This window comes from Thunnus thynnus, chromosome 7, assembly GCF_963924715.1.
Source record: "Thunnus thynnus chromosome 7, fThuThy2.1, whole genome shotgun sequence".
Classification (NCBI taxonomy): Eukaryota; Metazoa; Chordata; class Actinopteri; order Scombriformes; family Scombridae; genus Thunnus; species Thunnus thynnus.
The window spans coordinates 726,323-734,403 of record NC_089523.1 but is presented as its reverse complement, the minus strand read 5'-3'; the positions used below and the strand labels follow the sequence as shown (position 1 = coordinate 734,403).

The 8,081-nt window shown below is 38.6% G+C and overlaps 1 long non-coding RNA gene across 1 annotated transcript; it reads right to left on the bottom strand.

Moving 5' to 3' along the window:
* Positions 1–1,631: 1,631 nt before the first annotated feature.
* LOC137186682 (uncharacterized) lies at positions 1,632–5,875 on the bottom strand. The gene is made up of 3 exons (XR_010929065.1): positions 3,096–5,875; positions 2,439–2,560; positions 1,632–2,353 (listed from the first exon to the last, which is right to left on the bottom strand). It is a non-coding gene; the product is annotated as an uncharacterized lncRNA (long non-coding RNA).
* Between the last annotated feature and the right edge of the window lie 2,206 nt (positions 5,876–8,081).

Sequence of the window (8,081 nt, the reverse complement as noted above, 5' to 3'; positions counted from 1 at the left end):
CATATAAACTGTTGAACTGTTTCTTGAATGGTTTTAGAAATATGATACAAGCTGACAGGACCATCATTAATAAGAAATATCATGAATGCTTGGACATTGTGAAAATAATGGGTTTACAGTTTTAAAGTAAAATAGGCAACAGTGACTTGAAGGGGAAAGGTTCTCTGTGCTCATTGAAAATCTGATTTTAAGGGGTGGGCCTACAAGCCTGATTTTTGACATCAAAAATAGTTCGGAAGCTAATCCTGGTCCAATATTCAACTTACACAAGTATGATGTGGAAACTTGTGGATATATATATATATATATATATATATATATATATATATATATATATATATATATATATATGAATGAGAGAGAGAGAATTTTTTAATTTTAAGGATTTCAATGCGGTAAGTATACTTATTTGTGAAAAAAACATGTCAGACACACATGGTTCCAAATTGGAGAAATTGAGTATTTTTAAATGTCTTAATTCTGGAGGGGATCTTTAAATATTTTGCTGTCTGTTTGAAAGGTAGAACTGCCAGTAGCATTCCTAGGTCGCAGTGGTATTGACAATGGACAGTATGTATTGTATCATTTCCTGTTGATTATTATGTATATAAGTGCATAATCATGATCTGTATATAGTATATGCCACATACAATTAAGCTGAAATTATGGTTTCCACATACACAAGACTGCAAAGGTCCATGTGACATAAAATCATCTGCCCATGTCCACGAGACTCCGCACACAGCTCAAAGTATATGAGTGCATAGACTGTACGCACAAACTGCACCCACTGACAAATGTGTGTGTACAAAGTCAATAGACAACCTTGTATAACTGTATGCACGTCCAATGTCCATGTCTGTTTTTTTTACTATATCTGCCCCTTTAATATATAGTATAGATTTATAATATTGAGAGGTCCATGGATGGTTAGCTGATTTTATTCCCCATTTTTTGTCCATTGGACATGACTGAATTCAAGTGTACCACAGCTGCTGATCTCCATTAATGAGGAAACTTTGTAAAACCACTGTCAAGTCGGGGGAGTGTGCCCAAAAGGTAGATTTTGAGTGGAGTATTGCTTTAAATCTGTAAAAACACCCCAAACTGATGCATTAAAGAAAAAGTATGATGATATTCTGTTTTTCTTATTGTCATGAAATCCCACACACCCCGTCCTGCTGCCAGAAATACTCACTAGAGCACCAAATATAGATAAATCCACTGCTGAAAAAAGTTCCCAACAAAGTCAATATTTCATCCTGTTTGATTAATGTTTGTTAAAAACTACAGAGATCAGCCGTTTTATGTTATTACTAAGCCTTTTTTTAAAAAATGAAACTATGTTTATTTGTATATAGTTTTTATTTTGGTGTTTTAAAGATGTAGATCTTCAGTAGGAAACAATGGGCTTGGAGCTGAGAGCCACAGACAGGGTAGGGAAGTCTGAAATGAGAGATGGACAGACACATTGTCGGTTTTGGTCTTTTCATGGGATTTGTTGACAATTAGAAAACCAGAGTAACACCAATCTCTTAGGCTACCTTTTCCCTCCATATTGACATTATGTAATTTTACCGAACTGTCCCCATTTTGGACACCCCTTTTTTGTTAAAGAAAGACCAGCAAAGTCAAATTGGAAGAGACACTTCCTTTTACTTTAATGATTCCTGTGAGCAAAAAGGAAAAGCCTGTCAGAGATGGAGGAATGAAATTAGGCAAGGATAAGATTATAGAAGATTACAGTACATTTAGAAAATAACTGGTTAGAAGATTATACTTTGTCATTATATGGTTTATTTCCATAATGAAGTTTAAAGAAGTCCATTAAGCTATACCACCTTCTAATGTTATGTCTGTATTCTAACCTAATACACAGACCTGGCCCCATCAGACTGGAACTACCTGAATGTGTAGATACCAAAAGTGGGAAAGTACAAAATCTGTATCACTGTATCTTGCAGGTGAGGAGGTAGATGGTTGAGACAGGGCTGGCTGCTGTTGTGTTGGGACAGCAGAGGTGGGTGTCAACTCATAGGCAATGGCAGAGTAAGCAGATATGATAACAGGGGAAATTGGTTGGTGAACTGGGTTATTTGTTTTACCATGGCTTGGCTGCTCTTGGAGAGGGTTCAAAGTAACTGTTCATGCTGTCTGAATAAGATCCCTTGACTGGAGAGTACTCTTTGAATGTTTGTTGTTTCTGGGTCTGATCGTTCTGTTAAATTTAAATGTCAATAATACTGGACCTAGAGGTAGAGCTCAGACACAGAGGCATTGTAAGAGCTCAGACAAAAGGCAGTTTATTGTAGAGAGCTGAGCAGGCAGACTGGAAGGATTGGAGGCGATGATCCTGAGGCACAGAGAAACAGGATTAGTCAGGTAACGCTACACAAGAGAGTAACTTCTTACTTGAAAAATAGGCCAATGCGTTATACCACATAGTATACGGAATGATCTGGTGAAGAGTGGAGTGCAGGACCGGGGTTTAAATACTGCAGGCTCCTGCTGTGTGGATGGGCAGCAGGTGTGCCGGTGAGCTGATTGCCATGCTCCCAGGCTGAGACACAGAACAGACACAGAAACAGAAACAGAGACCAATATGGGACAAACAACAAACACCAAGGAAGGGAAAACTGTGGGAGACAATAAGAATGAGGGAGAGAACCTGCCTAACCATGACATGACATCACACCCCCTTTTTATATCGCCAAATAACTAATTAAAAACCAATTTATCAGAAACATGATCACTTGGACAAACATCAGCGTGATAAGAACTACATAAAATGACAAAAACATTTGGAAATTTATTTGACGTGTACCTTGATTTTTTAGTTTGGCTCATATCCCATTCACTAAAATGGAGGGGGCAGGACTTATGACCTATGCTGCAGCCAGCCACTAGGCGGTGACAAGATGATTTCTGGGGAGCTTTCATGATGTCCATCTTTATATAGAGTCAATAGCGCAAACATGCCCCTAAGGATGTAGCTGACTGGACTGCTTCAACTGCTGCTAGCTTAGCTAGGTATGTTTTTAGCCTGGTGGCTGGGCTAGCCGGTCACTCTACTCCTTTCTATATGGGATACTTACCTCCTTGCTGGTGTGGTTTCTGGTGAAACCGAGGCTATACCGTACTTCCAAGCATGGTCACCTCTTTGTTTATCTCTGAGATCAAGGGTGAACTGGCCTCCATCAAGCAGCTCATCTCTGTTCTTCTCCAGTGGCAGACTGACCTCAGCTCCTGGCTAGCCTTGCTGGAGCTTCCCAAGTCCACCAGTTTAACGGTGAAGGTAAATTGCCCTGACACAGTTGACCCATCTCCTGGCTGTTCCACCTGGGCCTCAGTAGACTGTCCCTTCCTCTCTATGACTCCCAGGATGATTCCACAGATTTGAAGCTGTGTAACTTCTTTACTCCTTTGGCTGCTCCTCCACAGTCACCTTCACTGCTGCTGAATGTGGACTGTGCTGATGGAAAATGCAAAGTTACACCTAGTGTTATTTCCAAAAGGCGCAGATCTCCGTGCAGCAAGTCCAGCTCTAGAGCCAACTCTCCCTCTGAAAAATGCCCTCGACTGTGTACTTCATCACCGGAGGACAGTAGTAGAGCTCCTGCTGCAACACCCAGAGCTCCAGTCGCTCCGGTGGTCCTCCAGCCTCCACCTGGCTTTGGTCCCTCCGGCCAGGGTGCTGCTCCACTGGACACCGCAGAGCTCAACCAACGCTGATGCTAACCGAGCTAGCCTGGTCAGCGCCCAGCACCACCTTTCACCGAAACTTGCCACCTACAACAACTGTATGGTAAGCAGCAATCCGGAAATTTTGATAGTAGGTGATTCTATCGTCAGACACTTAACTCTTCCTGGTGCTATCACCTACTGTCTCTCTGGTGGCAAGGTAATCGATCTAATTGAACTCATTCCAACTCTCACTGACCTGCATCCCACTTTTAATTTTGTTTAATTTTGTTTTAACGTACGTGGGAGCAAATGACATCATGGCCAGGAACTCCAGCAAATTACATGCAGACCTGGAGTCCCTGTGCTACACAGTTGAGAGTCTGGGAAGACGTTGTATCATGTCTGGCCCTATTGCCAATCTCTCCAAAAACTCTGAACGATTTAGTCGACCGTTCAGTCTTCACCACTGGCTGAAAAACTTCTGTTCTGCTGCAGGATATGACTTCATCTCCAACTTCGATTACTTTTGGACTAACTCAAGACTGTACAGAGCTGATGGTGTGCACTCAAATAGAAAGGGAACAAAGCAGTTGACTGCTAATTTCATCCAGTTTATAGTCTTTAATTCATTCTGATATGCACCACGGCAAGACCCGATCCAGACCTATGTGTCTCCCATCACTAAATCCAGTTCTAACAGTGTGGGTCCTGCCACTGTGTGCTCCGACTCTCACTGTGTGCTCCGACTCTCAAACCCAGTCTCTGGAAAACTCTAGCTACAGCAGGCCTGACTCTGCCACAGCTGACAACTTCAACTATTCTGCAAGCACCTTAAAGTTTGCACTTCTCAATGTCAGATCCCTTACTTTTTTAAAACCTACATTATTAATGATCTCATAACATCACATAGGCTTGATTGTATTCTCCTTACTGAGACTTGGCTCGATGAAACTGGTAGCAAGGAACTGATTGAAGCTTCTCCATCTGATTTCTCATTTTCATATTTTACCAGGTCAAACAAAAAGGGTGGTGGTGTTGCTGCCATTTTTTCAGATATTTTATCACGTAATAGCGTCTTATTTGGTTCTTACTCTACTTTTGAGTATTTAGCCTTGGTAATGAAATCTGCAAATCCCTGTCTGGTACTCACAGTTTACCACCCTCCAAGTCTTAAAAAAGGCTTTATATCTGAATTTGGTGAGCTTTTATTTAAAATAACTATTGAATTTGACTCAATCCTTATCTCTGGCGATTTCAACATTCATATTGATAACACCACAGACCATTTCGTCAACCAGTTTACTGACATGTTATCAACATTTGATTTCACACGGCACACTGTCAGACCTATTCATAATCAGGGTCACACACTTGACCTGGTCATTTCCAAAGGCCTTGATATAATAACCCTAAACTGCACTCTAGATGTTGGCATTTCAGATAATTTTTGTATTTTTTTCAGTGTTGCTTGGGTAGCCAAACATGTACCTGGTCTAAAATCAGTTAAAAGGTGCACCATCTGTGCAGACACATCTGATAAGTTTATCACTAGATATACTAACTCTGCTAGCAGTACCTGGTCACATTCTGATTTTAATTCTGATTTTACTGTTTTTAATTTGTCCTCATTGTCTTCGTGTGACAATTTAGTTAATAATTTTAATCTTTCAGTGACACACATTTTAGATGATATTGCACTTGTAAAAACCAAGATAATTTCTGGTAAATCAAAAGCACCTTGGAGGAATGTGGAAAGAGTGAAGGCACTAAAAAGAACCTGTCATAAATTTGAGTGCAAATAGCGTAAGGCCAAATTGCAGGCTGATTATATTCTCTATAAAGACTTGCTCAGTAAATTTAACAAAGAAATAAAAACATCTAGACAGCATTACTTTTCTCAAATTATTAGCGAAAATCTCAATAACTCTAAGTTTCTGTTCAGCACAATTGATAAACTGGTCAATTTCTTCAGACCAATACCTGCTGAACTCCACTCTTCACAAAAATGCAATGAATTTGCCTCATATTTTAAATCCAAGATTATTAACATTCAATCTTCCCATTTTAATTTCTCTTCACTGGCTCCCAATAAAGCAAATAATTGATTTTAAAATACTTCTTATTGTTTTTAAAGCTATGAATGGCCTAGTTCCCTCCTACGTTGTTGACATGCTCTCTGAATACACGTCAGACAGACCCTTGAGATCATCAAATAAAGGTCTTCTCACCATACCTAGAATAAATACTAAATCAGCTCATGGTGCCTTCAGCCATTATGGTCTTACTCTTTGGAATTCTCTACCACATGAACTCAGGTCTGTTACAACAGTGTCTTCCTTTAAAAACAGACTAAAAACATATCTTTTTTCGCAGGCTTTTAGTTAGGTTAATGGGTAAAACCTTCTTTTTAGGAACAGTATTATTATTATTTCTTTTAACAATGATAATAATAATACCTTCCTTCCCTACTCTCTTATTGTAATACCTTCTCACCTTCTTATGTTTTATGCTGTCTTACATGTTTTGATATGTTTTCATATATGTAACATCTTCTTATTTTGTTTTATCTTATTTGTTTTATATATGTAATGTTAATGTAATGTTATATATTTTTGTCATGTATGATCTTTACTTTTTTAAGCACTTTGAGTTTATGCCTGCCATATGAAATGTGCTATATAAATAAATTTGACTTGACTTGACTTAAAGTTTTGCAGCTAAGTGCAATTTGCCCTTGTTTTGTGTCTGATCGAGTGAGCAGAGCAGTTTCTAGTGTTTCAGGCTTTTCTCCATATTTCAGCACACAGATTGGTCCATAATGAAAACTACAGAGAGCACAACAGAAGTGGGCACACACAGAGCTTTCCACAATCACAAACCGACTTTCATGTATTTTGCTTCTTCTACTTCTCTAGTATTTCACATCTATAACATGATCTATTGAAATGTCAAGTGTCAAAATACAGCCATTAATGTGACTCAGGCAGGTCTGAAACATGTTAGATTAATGTCTGAATCTTACAATAATGTTGTTCAGGTGTCACTGAATGTATGTATTTCAACATATCATTTGCGCAAAACCTTTTGTGAACAGAACCTTAATACGAGCCAGATTGTGAGTGCAAATATCAGTCAAGCCTCACAAGAGGGTGAGGGTGAGTGCGTAGTTAATACCAACTATCTGAAAACGCTAATAACTCCAATAATAACTTTCATGAGAGAAATATCACTAATTGCTGCAGCCCAGCTAACATTTGCCCAGTTTATTTCTCTGATAACTTAAGATCCAGACATCCAATGACTAAAATCCTTCTTCCGGCTAAAAGATATAGTTAAAAGCGACCTAAATTTCTCATGAAAATGTGGCTTAAAACTGAATAAAAGTCAATTTATAACATTTTCCACTACGCAAATGTATTATCTTGTATGTGTGTAAGTTAGTCTTTGGTAGACGCCATTGTAGCGGACAAACACAGCGCCGCCGTATGCATCTTGTGCATGTTTACTCTTTGGTAGAGGAGGTATGACTCCATTGACATGTGACCAAATGAAACGGTCCATTACTTTGATTAAATTACAGATTTCTCTGGGTTTGAAAATTGTTGGAAACATTTGGGATAATGTAAGTACACAACTCAACAAAATATATAACATAGGTCTAGTTGTTTTTAGACATTTTAATGTGGAATAATTACATATTGTACCTTTAACTAGTGGGCAGAGGGGGTCCTGTATAAGTTTGTTCAGAGAGGTTGCCAGCAGCAAGAAAACGTTTATTAAAAGCAACATAAATCTCTTTATGATCTGATATTGAGGATCCATCAGCTGAAGTGAAAAGAGGAATGAGAGTGAAGACTTAAAGTTAAGAGAATTCACTGCCTTCCAAAATTTTGATGGATTTGAATATGAATTTGTAATTAAATGCAAATAATAATTAGCTTTAGCCCCCTTACTGTGACTGTGCATTTATTTCTAAGGCACCTGAAAGTAAGCCAGTGACTAGGCTCACCAGTACGCCTAGAAAGAGCCCAGGCTTTATTGCTCTCTTTCAGCAAGGATGAGATTTTAGCTCAGAACCAGGGACTTGACCAATTCTGCACCCTATGTTTTTTAAAGGGTGCATGCTTATCACCTACAGAGTTAAAAGACTTACAAAAGTGGTCAAGAGTTAAGTCACCTTCAGGGATTGTAACAGTAATGTGAATATCACTTTCATAAAGTTCAAACAGAAAGGCTTGCTCAAGAAAATATCTAAAATTCCTACTAATCACAATGTGAGGGCATTGTATTTTTTATCTTTGTATTTCACAAGATCACTTGAAAACAAACAACAAAACAAAACTCAAATACTCCTGATTGAGTAATTTTGTCATTTCAAATTGTTAAAATTAAGTCAA